The sequence below is a fragment of the Hylobates moloch genome, unplaced genomic scaffold (assembly GCF_009828535.3).
Source record: "Hylobates moloch isolate HMO894 unplaced genomic scaffold, HMol_V3 SCAFFOLD_4, whole genome shotgun sequence".
Taxonomy (NCBI): domain Eukaryota; kingdom Metazoa; phylum Chordata; class Mammalia; order Primates; family Hylobatidae; genus Hylobates; species Hylobates moloch.
In genome coordinates this window covers 145881764-145896038 of record NW_026652279.1, presented here as the reverse complement: position 1 = coordinate 145896038, position 14275 = coordinate 145881764, and the positions used below count along the sequence as shown (strand labels likewise).

Below are 14275 nucleotides of genomic sequence, written 5' to 3'. Positions count from 1 at the left end.
ATTTATTATTCAAATATAAATTCAAATTTATTTACTATTATTCCATAAGAAAATATTTTTATACTCAGATTCTAATAACATTTTTTGAGTGAGAAGCAAATAAGTGAAATTGTAAACAACTTATCAGGAATTGTACATAGTCAAAATGTACTCTTCAGTCCTGTGAACACTACTTGACATGCAGAAAACAATTTGTTTTATATCCCTTGTTACTTGTTATTTTCTATGAATTATGTTAAAAATTTGTAAGAGTTTCTATTCTTCTGCAATCAGACTTCTGAAAGATGGCTGGATTCAGAAGTCACCTAACTCTACTTTTATACACCATTTTTTGACATAGCTTGTCTTCAGCGTATACCTGCTGTGATATTTCTTCTCTCCTTTAACCCTGTTCATGTTACATCTGCCAGTGTGCATCTATTAAATACTCCCAGGCTCCATGTTAACAAACCTGTATAAGTGCTTTGTATACAATGCTTATACATTTGAAGATTGTAGAACTTCTTAGGAGATAAAAAAAATTGATGCTTTGAAATAACAATTTTGTGTTATAATCAGACTTTTGTGTCATTTTTCTTGAATTTTAATATCCCTTATTAAATTAATATCTTTTATAATTGATAGTAAAAGAAACAAGATTGATGATTTTTAGCATTACGTGGGGCACGGTATTTAGGATACACATATTCAGCAAGAGATTACATTCTTTTAAATACCTACTCCATAAAATTATATCCAAATTTTGTGCTTACATATGATTCAACTTAAAAATTCAGTTTATTAGAGGTACTATATGTAGTGTGCTGCGACAAGTCATTTAAAGGTTCAAAATCGATGTTAAAATATTTTATCATTAACCTAATGAGGACGTTATGAATGTTTTTATTGATTATCACATAATTTTGGCTGGATAAACATAGACATGAGATTTGAGTAGGCTAGTGCCTACTAGTCAGACTGGAGTCTGACTTCGTAACTGCAGGTCAGTCTTGGCTGAATGCATTCCTAACATACAGGTGAAGATGTTAGGGCATTTGAAAAGCAGTCAGGAAGTGAAGTAACAAGGAATCTGTCTCAGTGGAGTTTACAAATTTCCCCAAGAGGCAGAGACAACTCTTAGAATAATGAGAAGAAACATGTCTTTGGTCTTTGTCATTGTAACATCCAGGATAATTCCTCTTTTTTTTTTTTTTTTATTTTTGAGACGGAATCTCACTCTGTTGCCAGGCTGGAGTGCAGTGGCATAATCTCAGCTCACTGCAACCTCTGCCTCCCAGGTTCAAGCAATTCTCCTGCCTCAGCCTCCCGAGTAGCTGGGACTACAGGCACATGCCACCACGCCCAGCTAATTTTTTGTATTTTAGTAGAGACGGGGTTTCACCATTTGGCCAGGATGGTCTCCATCTCCTGACCTCGTGATCTGCCCGCCTCAGCCTCCCAAAGTGCTGGGATTACAGGCATGAGCCATGGTGCCTGGCCGATAATTACTTTTTTAATGTCTTTAACCACCTGATCTTTAGGTGTACTTCTTTATCAAAGATAAGATATTTATAATGACAAGATAAAATATTTCCAAATATATTGAGAAAATTGTTTCTCTGTATTTTTTTGTTAACTTAAGAAATGAAGATATTCTGGCTGTAAATTTCATCAAATGTCTTGCTAATATCACATTCTATCATAAAAGAGGGAAAAAGCCATAATATATTGTTTTTATGTTTATCAAACACTGATATCTAGGGACATGAAAAATTTGCTCAAATGGGTGAAATATTTGTGAATTTATTTAAAAATATTCATTGTGTGTATATATATATTATGTATCATATAGAGTATGAAGTTCAATAATCCCATATTTTAACAAAACATTCACAGGCCTTTACAAAGCTTAACTCTACTAGCGATTACAATCTTTAAGCAAATATTTATGATAAACTGTGCTGAGTGTTATAATGAAGAGAATGTCCTAGGCAGAGAAGGCTATATAGGTAGATACAGGAGGGTAGAGATAATATGATGGATTCGAGAAAAACCGTATATCTAAGAAAGCTAACAACAGAGAGATACAAACAGATGCAGGGAGTCGGAAGTATAGCTGTATTAGTAAGACAGCTACACTCGATTTTATATCATATTTACTGTGAAATGCACCCAGAAAAGATCAAAGACCTTTATAACAATGCTCATATTTAATACATTTTGCTTAATCTTAGTATATGATATACTTTGAAAAATTACCATAGATAAATTTTCAAGTTTAAGAGTTGCAAAACATATTCCCTACTACTATGATACCTAATATACAATGAAGAGAATAGAGACATGAGGAGTACAATCAACAGTTAATATTGGAGCTGGATTGGAGTCTGTAAAACAGGGCTCATATTAACACACTGTTCACTACTGTGCAATTCAAGTCTTCACAGTGTTTCAATTCAAATAATATCTAAATAACTTAGATGTTCTTTATCATCCATGTATGTAATATCCCATATTTCTTTCCCCACCATCATTAAACAGCCTATGCGGAAATATGTGCTTTGTCACAGACACCAGTTAAACTTGTAGGTTCGGAGATGCATGGCAGAATTCCATCCTTTTAACAACTTACAAAAGAGCAGAAGCACAGATAAGTTACCAGTCAAGCAAAAGTGGAGATATTAGGAGAATGGCAAAAAAGATGATAAAGGAGCATCATTTACTCTGTTGATTATCAGAAGATGCTTTCCTAAGAAATTCATGTCTGCAATGAAACTTGAAGAACAAATAGCAGAAAATCAGTAAAATAAGGTCAAAAACACATTTTAGACAAGGGAAAGGTCACATGTCAATGTTGGGAATTATGAGAATACATGATAAATGTAGAGTAGATATAGAGAAATAAATTATTTGTAATAATTTTCAGGAGATATTAAAAATGACACAATTTTGGAATTGATTGGTTTGTTAAAGATTGAGAAAATAAAAAAGCCTAAGATTTTCCCCCAGTCTTGGTAAATTAGAAAATAAATGGAATCATTCATTAGAACTGTATTAGTCAGAGTTCTCCAGATAAACAGAACCAATGGTGGTGTGCATTAATATGGAGAGGGAGAGAGAAAAAGAGAAGACAAAGACTTCAAGAAATCTGATTCACAGGACTGGGGGGGTTTGGTAAGTCCAAAATCTGACCGGGGAGGCTGGCCAACTGGAGATTCAGAAAAGAGTTGTAGTTCAAGTCCAAAGACAGTCTGCTGGAGAATCAGGAAAAGCCAGTGTTGCAGAGAAAGTGAAAAATTCCTTCTTGTTTAGGGGAGGTCAGTCTTTTGCTCTATTCAAAAATTTGAATGATTGAAAGGGCTCACCCATATTATGGAAGAAAATCAGCTGTACTCAAAGTCTACCAATTTAAACATAAATCTCATATACAAGCACTGTTACAGAAATACGCCGAATAATGTTTGACCAAATATTTGGGTTCTACGGCCTAGCCAAGTTGAGAAATAAAACTAACCATCAAAGGAGGGGAATACTAAAGAAATTGTAGCCATAGGAGTGAGAGCCATCTAATAGCTAATTGATATGTCTTTTTAAAAAGAAAATTTATCATTCTAACTTTCAGTATTTTAACCACTGCATTTACCAACTATTAGTAAAGAAAAAAAAAAAGTCAAAGTACATTCTTGACCAAATCTGAGCAGCTGATATTCTAGATATTGAGAGGAACATTATTTTGTCACATTAACAGTATTAGGCATTTAAGGGAAAATAAGAAAGAATTTAATCCATATATTTTACTTTTATTAGGAATATCCTGTATTTTTTTTTTGACACTCAGAAATCCAAAGCTCTCCAATCCATGACAAAAATGTTAAGAAAAATCCTCAGCCTTAAGTTTAGTAAATAGTCTAGAACACTGAAAATCAATTCCTAATTCTTCTAATATTTTCGAAAATGCCATTTTGTTTTAATTTACAGTACTTCCAGTTACTTCATAGCCCATATATAATTTTCTTCTTTTGTGAGTAGAGAAAAATCACAAAAATTCTAAGTCAACTTTCCTTATTGGTGGAGAGATCCACATGACATATAAAATACTTGTAAAAATTCTCTTTTAGTTGCTCTTTTTATAAAATTATACATAAAATCTATCCCTGAAATCTATTGTTTATCAAGCAGTCTATTTCATAAAGTTGTATTAGATAAGTTATTCTTTTTATCTTTTTTTGGGACGGAGTCTTGCTCTGTCGCCCGGGCTGGAGTGCAGTGGTGCGATCTCGGCTCACTGCAAGCTCCGCCTCCCGGGTTCACGCCATTCTCCCGCCTCAGCCACCCGAGCAGCTGGGACTACAGGCGCCCGCCACACCACGTCCGGCTAATTTTTTTTTGTATTTTTAGTAGAGACGGGGTTTCACCGCGTTAGCCAGGGTGGTCTCCATCTCCTGACCCCATGATCCGCCCGCCTTGGCCTCCCAAAGTGTTGGGATTACAGGCGTAAGCCACCGTGCCCGGCCTTTTTTTACTTTTAAAGTTTCTTGCCCTATTATGCTCTACAAATAAGGAGAACATATGCATTAAATGATTCAAGTCTTCAGGTCTTATTTTAGGTGAAAAGCGTTGGCAAATGACAGTACAATTAATCCAGGAAAACTAGAATTAAAAAAAAAAACAGCAATAAACAAAATAGCAGCAATAAATATTACTATAAGTATAACCCAAATTAGTTTATTGCAAGAGCTATTTTAATTCAGGTAAGCAACAGCTCTCTGCTATCTTGTGAGACTTATTATATTCCCTGAAAAATTATAGATATTATAAAGGCTACCTCTATATTTAAGAAAAGATTAATGTAATTTTCAACATCTTTTGTCTTGTTTAAATAATGAACACTATGTAAATAGTCAATAAATATTTAAAAATATTAACAGTTCTAGTTACTTTGTAGCCCACCAATAATTTCCTTCTTTGATGAGTAGTAGAAATGACAAAATTTCCAAGTTAACTTTTCTAATTGGTGGAGAGATTCACATGACAGATGAAAGATTTTTACAGAGTATTTAAAGACTTTTAGGGAGTTATTAAACATTTTTCTCTTGAATGGATCCAAACCCGCTTTTCTTTCCACTTTCATTGTAGAACTGGAACACTTCAAAGTACATTTCTTTGTGACCAGTTGATTTTTCTATTAGGTTAGGTTTTGACAATAGTGGATATTACAGGGAGGCTGCCAGGTGAAAGATGGATGAAGGGAATTGCTCCTTTCATCTTTAATGCTATTCTTTCTCACTTCGCAAGCAGCCATTGGTTCTGGCTTCCAGCTTGTTCTCAAATCCCCAGAATGAGCTTCATGGCACCCTCTCTGAATACCAACACAAGTGGGCAAAATCTTCCTGATGGGCCCAGGCTGCAGCTCTGCGGCTCCTCCTCCAAGCTTCCAGCTTCTGCCAAGCGCAGCCAGTCCTCTTAATTTCCCCAGCAGCATGGGTACAGCTGCCCCCCGTAGTTAGTATTTCTACCATTTTGATTTTTACTTTTACTTTTTTGTAGTCTTTCACTGTCTACTTGATCATTTCTTCTAATATATCTCCCTCTTAAAATAATTAATATGGTGTTATCTCTCCTTGCCTGGACTTAGACTAATCAAGATGTAGTCCAGTGTAGCTCTAGAGCCCTTCTGAGAATCAGTATGTCCAGTGTTAGGAGCAGATGGGAGCATGAGAGGTGACTTCTGTCAAATTTTTGTAATTATAGATTCCTGAAAAACACATACAGTAAATATATAGATCTTATGTAAGTTGAATTATGCATATCTGGAACTTTTTTCTCACTTAGCACATAACATTTTTTTTAACTTGCCACCTTTTTGATAGACAATTCAACAGACTTAAAAAAAAAAAACAAGAACAGGAAATGGGTGTTCTACAATCAGAGAGAGCTAAGTTTCTTTATGCTCATGAGGTGCTTTGTATACTTTTATTTTCTGAATTCTTGTTTTATCTCATAATTGCATTTTTTAGGATTCTCACTTACTGGATGTGAGAAACTTAAGGATAATGATTTATCTTTGTATCTTTATGCCTACCATAACACATATACAATTTAGGGGCTCAAAACATGTTGAGAAACATAAATTTAGTTTGGCACATTATAAGTTGTTAAATGGTGTAAGAAACATAAACTGCTATTATTTAAGTGTTAGCAGAAATTTACATGTGACTAGAAAGTTGAATCAATTTATATTAAGTATAAAGTAATACACATAAGACATTTTTATATGAAGACTAAATTATTTTCTGCCTGGTAAAAGTGTCTTTTATTGTTTCCCAGAAAAATTATTTTTGGGAGATATAGTTTGTTATGTATTATTCATTTTTATCATCCATAACATGATCTGACTGATGGGCGAAAAGTAATTATCTTATAGATCAATTAAGATTTATGTACTTAATATACTGTACATCAATAGATCTAATGTTATAGTGATTATTTATGTAACTTTCATATTGGAAAAAAATCACAGCCATTAAAATGCCATTCAGTTTCTTATATGTAAGCATACAACTTTCAGTGCATTTCTCATTTATTTCCTTCCTTCCTTCCTTCCTTCCTTCCTTCCTTCCTTCTTTCCTTCCTTCCTTCCTTCCTCCTTCCTTCCTTCTCTCCCCCTCTCTCTCTGTTGTCTTTCCAAGACGATAACCTCCGTTCATACGTTTTAAAACAGGTAGAAATTTTTCGTCTCTCTTACAGTTAAAATGTTTGCCCCCCAACCTTTGCTGCTGCTTATGTCATTAGTGGATGATTAATCTATAATATTTTCATTTTTCATTTTTATCATTCAAAAATGTGATGTTTGCAACTGATACAACCAACCATATATATCATATACACCACAAAACTGCGTGGAACAATATGCACTGCAAAATTAAACTAGACAGAATAAATTCTTTTCACAGCATCCATATTGGAAGAAACTTAATTACTTTTGCTAAAAGCCTCCATGTATTTTTCTACCATTTTTTGTTCTTCTTGTCTTGGGAAAACCATTTACCAATTTCTTAATTCTTCAAAAGTTCTCTTTCATTATTAAGTCCCCTTGTCCCACTAATAAATGTGTTTCAATCTTGTTACATTTAAGCAAAAACAAAACAAAACAAAACAAAACAAAAACAAAAAACAAAAAAGCGTATCACTAAGAATTGCATACTTTGCAAATAAAAAATCAGACACTACTTCAATTATGGTCCAATACCTTAGGAACATTCCACATTTTTTCTTTGTCATATGCTTTAAATCAGCTACCTGGATTTCAACGTTTAGGGCTCAAAACTTGGAATGGGGAATTAAGCATTTGTGTCACAGCTCTCCCAGAGCACAAATTCCAGAGCACAAAACGATTCTGTTCTCCAGTGTGACTAACAATGTGTTATGCCACATGTTGAAAATAATATGTCTTTACTAAACTGATGATAAAATCACCATAACATATATAAGTATTGCACCCAGGATATTCTGTCCCCTACTGAAACAGACATTACTTGTTCAAGCATTTCTGTCATAAGCAAGTAGATTATATTTCCTTGTTACTAGATTTGTGGTTAGAGGCATGATCTAGACAGCAGGGAACATGAGTTTTGAGTTATGTTAGTATTTTTCTTTACTGTTATTCAAGTCCCTCATTAAATAACTAGGGATCATATTTATCTTTCTATCTGGCGTTAAATGCACTTACAAATTCTAGGTATGAATGTCAATCCCGAATATTAAATGATGAAATTAAGCCTGACACACAATTCTTAAGCATTTATTTTGCAAAGCATAAATGTATTTGAAAAACAGTATCTTCTCTTAAATTGTATTTTATATTTGTTGGTTTCAGGTGATGTTGAATGAAATAGCTGACTGATATGGATAATAATATCATGTCAGATAATAATCATAATTTTTAAAGTGAAATTAGTATACATTTTCTGCATTTTCATTATATTTGGAACAAACATTCTATTTTACATTGTTGTTTTGAATTTAAAACCTCTTTTGGCTTGCATGTGTCTCCCTCTGCCCCAAAATTTAGATTTTTTAAAAAATGATAGACTCCTAGTATGATCTGATGAGCTACCCTCACATACTTCTTCAAATTTATCCTCTACATTGTTTTACTTTATCCATTTCTTTTTCCTGTGAGTGCCCAAACCCTTTTAAAATGCCAATTGTATTCTTGCTTAGATCGCTTTACACATATTGCTCCCTCTCTGAAAAAAATTCTTCTCCTTGCTTTCTTATTCCTAAATTATTTTCATTTGTAAGCTATATACTCTAAAGCTTCCCATTTTCAGCCTTTCACAAATGATCTGATACGAAATGCCACTATTTACTCCATTCAACGGCCATCCAATTTTTCTGTTTTATTCTCTCATAATTCCACTATATGAAATGCATTTTTCTTTCTTTCTTTCTTTCTTTCTTTCTTTCTTTCTTTCTTTCTTTCTTTCTTTCTTTCTTTCTTTCTTTCTTTTCTTCCTTTCTTTCTTTTTCTTTCTCTCCCTCTCTTTCTTTCCTTCCTTCCTTCCTTCTTTCTCTTTCTTTCTTTCTGTCTGTCTTTCTCTCTCTCTCTTTCTTTCTCTTCCTTCCTTCCTTCCTTCCTTCCTTCCTTCCTTCCTTCCTTCCCTCTCCCTCTCCCCCCCCCCCTTTCTCTCTCTCTCTCTCCTGGCTAACTCTCTCTAATTCATTCTATCTAATCCCATTCATTTATATTTGTATCATTTTGCTTATTTTTTTGTTTCCCTCTATCTCAGGGAATACTTTCGTAAAAACAGAAACCATAGTAGGTGTTTTGACAGGGAATTTAATACAGAAAATTACCTTGAAAAGTGTTGGGAAGGCAAAAAGGCAACCCTGAAGCAACAAAGGCATTGCAGCTGTAGGCGTCAGCTCTTAACTCACATAGCTGAGGGGAAAAATGGAAAATGTAGGGATTACCAGAACCTGAGAAATGATGAACCTTGTGAAGGTACGCTCAAACTTCTGAGAAGACACGGACTGGGTAGTGGTAGAACTTTTGGCTCATGGAACTGAGGTTCAGACTGCTAAGCATGGGAGGCTGTCTGGGCAATGCTAAAGAAACTGGAGAGTAAATCAAACACTGCAACATGTAGCCCTTTTTTGAATGACTCTAATATTAACATTAATGGGGAAAAAAGTAGCAAAGCAAAACAAACAACAAAAAATGAGAAAGCGCAGTCTTCATTATTCCTCATTCATAATCAATCTCTAGTAGTCTTCTGTCAAGACTTTCTGTTTAAAATACAGTAGATAAAAGATAAATATCATTTGTGGATCCTCAGTCCCAGCACCACAGAGCAGAGAATAGAATGGTGAATTGAGACGAGGAAGACAATAGGTTGACTATCAGCGTACACCTTTCCTTTGGTTAGCCTGTATCTTTTCAAACACTTGCCTTAGTGAATTACAATATAATAACAATTGTAATATTTTCCTTTTGCTTACAAAAATTCAACTATTTTCATTACCCTCTCTTCAAAACAGAACACCAGGTACTCTATTTTTTCTAACTCTAAGCAAATATGAGGATATCTATTTCTGAATTATTGTAATTAGTCTACTAATTGTGTTATGATCACCATATGAATCTGAAGGTTATGTGTAAAGTTAACCACTGGCAAACAATTTCTCTTTTGTACAATAATGAAAACAAGAGGCAGGAAACAGAAATTGAATAATGTATCCATTTGTGTGCGTGTGTTTCTGTATAAAAAATAAAGAAGAGATTATGCATATCTGCTACAATATTTTTTTCCTCCAATAATGAGTCTATAGTTGATATTTTAACTTCTCTGTTCAATTACCAATTACTTGTTCTCAGCGGATTGTGTTTTTACCTCAGGAGTTTACTCAAAATTGTTTCTAAAAGCTGTAATATTTGAGTAATATGGCCTTTAAGAGTTGTTTCCATTAACATTTGCTATTAGACATGAAGTACTAAGTGACTAGTACTTACTGTGGATTTTAAGCATACTCTTTCCTGTCATCAATGTATGTCAGCAACACACCTATTTCATAAGTATCATAATAAATCATGTCAGACCATAACTAATTTATTCTTTGTCGGTTCAGTGGAGTGAGGGAATTGAAATGGCCAGGTGATGACCTCAACCTCCAATTCAATCATTTTTCTGTACCCTAATAGAAAAACGCAGAACCCAACATTTTTGGTATAGAAGCGAAAAATACTTTCTAGATGGGTTATTGGTGCAATAGTATAATAGAATTCTACATGTATTTACTCCCACCACAATTTCCATCCCTTGGTTATTCAACAAACATTAATCTAGTAATTAGACTTCTTTGAAGGGAGTTTGACATTGAAAGTAAGGCTATTCATAATATGGCTTCAGGTTAAGGGTATTATCCTAGATGATCTAGGTGGGTACTGTGTAGTCACATGAGCTCTCAAAAACAGAAAATTAAGGCAGGGAGAGTCAACAGGCTGTGAGACTGAGGCTGCAGAGGAAGTAGCAGAGGAAAGAGGAAGCAAAGTGGATGTAAAATGGGATTTAAAGAAGAAGAAGAACACAATTCATCATTGGTGTTTGTGAAGATGAAGTCACAAGGCCATGAGGCAAGATCTGTTGACAGCCTGTAGAAGATGGGAAGAACATCTGGCTGACAGCCAGCAAGGAGATAGGTAAAAGTCCTACAGTCTCACAGAACTGAATTTGGACAACAATCTGGACTAGCTTAGAGGGGGATTATTCTTCAAAGCCTGCAGAAAAAAAAAAAAAAAATGGCAACTTGCTGAAACTTTAATTTCTGCTTTGTTAGACTCTAAGCAAAGAAATTAACCAAGCCCACCAAAGTTCTGACCTACAGAACTGTGAGACAAGATATATGTGCTGTTTTAAGTGAATAATTAAGTTTGTGATAACTTGTTAGGGCAATAATTGAAAACTAATGAAAGAGTAATTTAATCCTCCTCATTTCACTCTTGATTGCATGATCTATGTTTTCTGACAATGAAAAAATATAAATAACCCTTATGTTGAAAGTTAACCTAACGCATAGATCACCTCTTTCAAGACAGAACATCATACTTTTAGTGTATTATTTCTCAACTAGCACTATAACTGAGTCTTCAGTCAGTCATTCCTTCTTTCTATCAGAGAAGCTGCTTGGCATGATACAGAATTCTATGGCATATGCCTATTTCCACACTTATTTGCTACAGAATAAATCCCTTACACAGAAATCACAAGTACATATATAGTGGTGCTAACAAAAGCATTATGTGCAGGAATGTCAATTTCATAAATAGAGTATCTTTCTAAACCAGTGAGGACAAATCATCACTCTTCCCCAAAGATGAAATCCCATGAAATCCTCCCTGGCCAAGGTGTGATATTAAGCCTTCAACATTATTCTAGATGATGGCAAGTTAGACACTCAGTAATTAAGACAGCAAAGTGAATTGTGTGATGTTTCACATTGTTTAGCCTGTGTAGAGCCGTCATCTCTTCTTTTGTGGCTAATCATAAATAAGCCCATTGCTCAAGCAAAAAGGTGGCTGGAGAGTTCGCAACCAGCCTGGGCAACATGATGAAGCCTCATTTCTACTAAAATACAAAAAATTAGCCGGGCGTGGCAGCGTGCACCTGTAGTCCCAGCTACTCAGGAGGCTGAGGCAGGAGAATTGCTTGAACCTGGGAGTAGGAGGTTGCAGTGAGCCAAGATCACACCACTACACTCCAGCCTGGGTGACAGAGGAGACTGTCTCAAAACAAACAAACAAACAAACAAAAGCAAAGTGGCTGGAGGAAGAGGCTAACTGATGTTCAAGGGCAGGTCATGTTGTCCAGATGATTATCGAAAGTTTTCTCTGAAACAGATATTCCTCTGAACTCATTTTTTCCATTTTTTCAATTCTGTAATACAGTCATTTTCCAAGTTTCTGATTATACAGCCAAATCATTAGCCACTGCCTCAAATTAATATAGATCTATCTATCTATCTATCTATCTATCTATCTATCTATCTATCTATCTATCTATCTACTATCTATCTATCTATCTATCTATCTATCTATCTATCTATCTATCTAATCATCATCTATCTATCTATTTCTCAAAACAGACTAAGAAATCCAAAATGTTTGGCCCACTGGGAGAATTTTCATTCACACTTGTCTTTCAAGGACACACTTCTGATTGAGCATCTAATGCTGCAGTAGTCCCTTGTATGTCGGATTTATCATATTGACAAAAGACCTAAGATATTTCTTCTTCTGTCAATTTGTTATAAGGTACTGTGCAAAAAAGGTCATAGGAGGAGGGATGGCAATGCATCAAGAGATGGTATCAAAGGAATCTGAGCCACCTGCTCATTCAATTTACTTGTATTTTATTTACCTGCCTGAGCTTGATCTCTTATGCATCATCTGCAGTGATGATTTATGGCTTCTGGGCATGCCCTGCCTCATAATTTGGTTGGTAAAAAAAACAATTCAAATAGTTTGGTCAAGCCACATGATCTCTTGATGTCTTATAATCAAATTTTTAAATTTATATAGGGCCCAATAGCAAGTCAGAAAGTGTTTCTCATAAGGAAATAAAAAAGTATATTATCCGTGAAAAAGGGAAAGCTGTTGCTTCAAGACACAAGGAGTCTCCTGTGTCTTATTAGACTTCAGCAGATTTGTCACATAATTTTATATATCAGTGTAACTGCTGTAAGGAAGTTTATATGGCAACATAGCTTTTATTGCACAATGGACTCCTAAAGAACTTTCCCTTGCTCTTGGCCTCAACATTGAGAGTCTTATTTGTTACATAAAACATGTGTAACATATCGTTTTTGAGGTATATGATGCAATGTGTATCAATCCATTTTAGGCATTGGAATGATTATCTTTATATTGTACAAAAAAAAATTTAATGAGATGACAAGGCCTGTAAGCTCTGTGAGGTTTGACTCTAATCTCTGGTTTACATTTTCCTTACTGTGATTTTGTTTTTTTGGTCGTTGATTCTTCCTGTGTATTATATTCAGCAAGCCAGCTGTCATTAATGTAGTGAAACAGTGTAAATCATTCTGTGGGATGTCAATACTGATAATATTCCTACTAGATAGATTGTTGATATAGAATTGATATAGCCTTGAAATACTGTATGAAATTTAAAAATGTATCCTGTTGTGCCTGCTAAGCAAGAGAGTATGACTTCTCTTGAACCTTATATGTTGAGAAAAATAAATAATGTATTTGATCAATAGTTGTGTAGATTTTTTCTAGTAAACACAGCTCTGAAAAACAGCTAAAATTCGCTTTCATTTTCTCAGATCCATCTGCCTCTTCACAGGCCAAACAGGTGAGTTAAATGGAGATGTTATATAAAAATCACCAACACTGAATTTTCAAGTATATGATAGTGACAGTAATTTTGGCAATTTTCTAAGAAATATGATATTACCTCCAACGTCAAATATATTTACTGATTTGTCCTAACTGCTCATCAGGGAAATTATGCCACCTTGCCTCTTGCCATTGAGTGTTGCCTTTCAACATCATCTTTGTGAGATGCTATCTCTGATGCCATTGCAGTCATTAAATTTATCTTAAGGACACCACCTTCTTCCATCATATCCACCCTTCAGAAAACAATTACCACCGAGATTTTCCGGATTCTAGCAATCTGCTCACAAATGTATTACTTAGCGCTGTGATGGGCTCATATGGTGAATGAGTGGGTGACATAACAACTTATGATAAATGGACTACAAAATATCTAATTCTCTAACCCCAAATTTATTGGATGTAGGACACCAACATGTCCAAGTTTCAGTCAAACAATCAAGTCAACTCTTAAGAGCCAATCCATCTGTACAAGCTAGCATCATAAATTCGTATCTGGTAAGTGCACTTATATAAAGGTGGCATACTCTAGAGTTTTATTCCATCCCTTTGGTCTATTCCCATTCAAATTCATTCCTAAACACATTCATATGTGTCGTAGGTTATATAGTAAACTAATCTGGAAATAATTTGGTAGGTTAACCTGAGTCAGGTAATGTACTTATCTTCCTAATATATACATTCGGTTATTTGACTAGAGGATATCATGAAAGAACAGGTCTGTTTTAGCAAGAATAAGCACTAAGCACACCTTTGCTAATTGGCCACCCATGGTGAGGTAAACAAGGGTCTTCAAGGAAGGCATGACTTGTTTCCTTAGATATTGTGTGACAGAGGTCTCCTTAGACAGAGCACACATCCTTCTGCTAGCAAAGA

General features: G+C 34.7%; 1 long non-coding RNA gene across 1 annotated transcript; it reads left to right on the top strand.

Annotated features, from left to right (window-relative positions):
* Positions 1 to 12219: 12219 nt before the first annotated feature.
* Positions 12220 to 13859, top strand: LOC131383413 (uncharacterized). The gene is made up of 3 exons (XR_009213416.1): positions 12220 to 12292; positions 13327 to 13355; positions 13806 to 13859. It is a non-coding gene; the product is annotated as an uncharacterized LOC131383413 (long non-coding RNA).
* Positions 13860 to 14275: the final 416 nt, after the last annotated feature.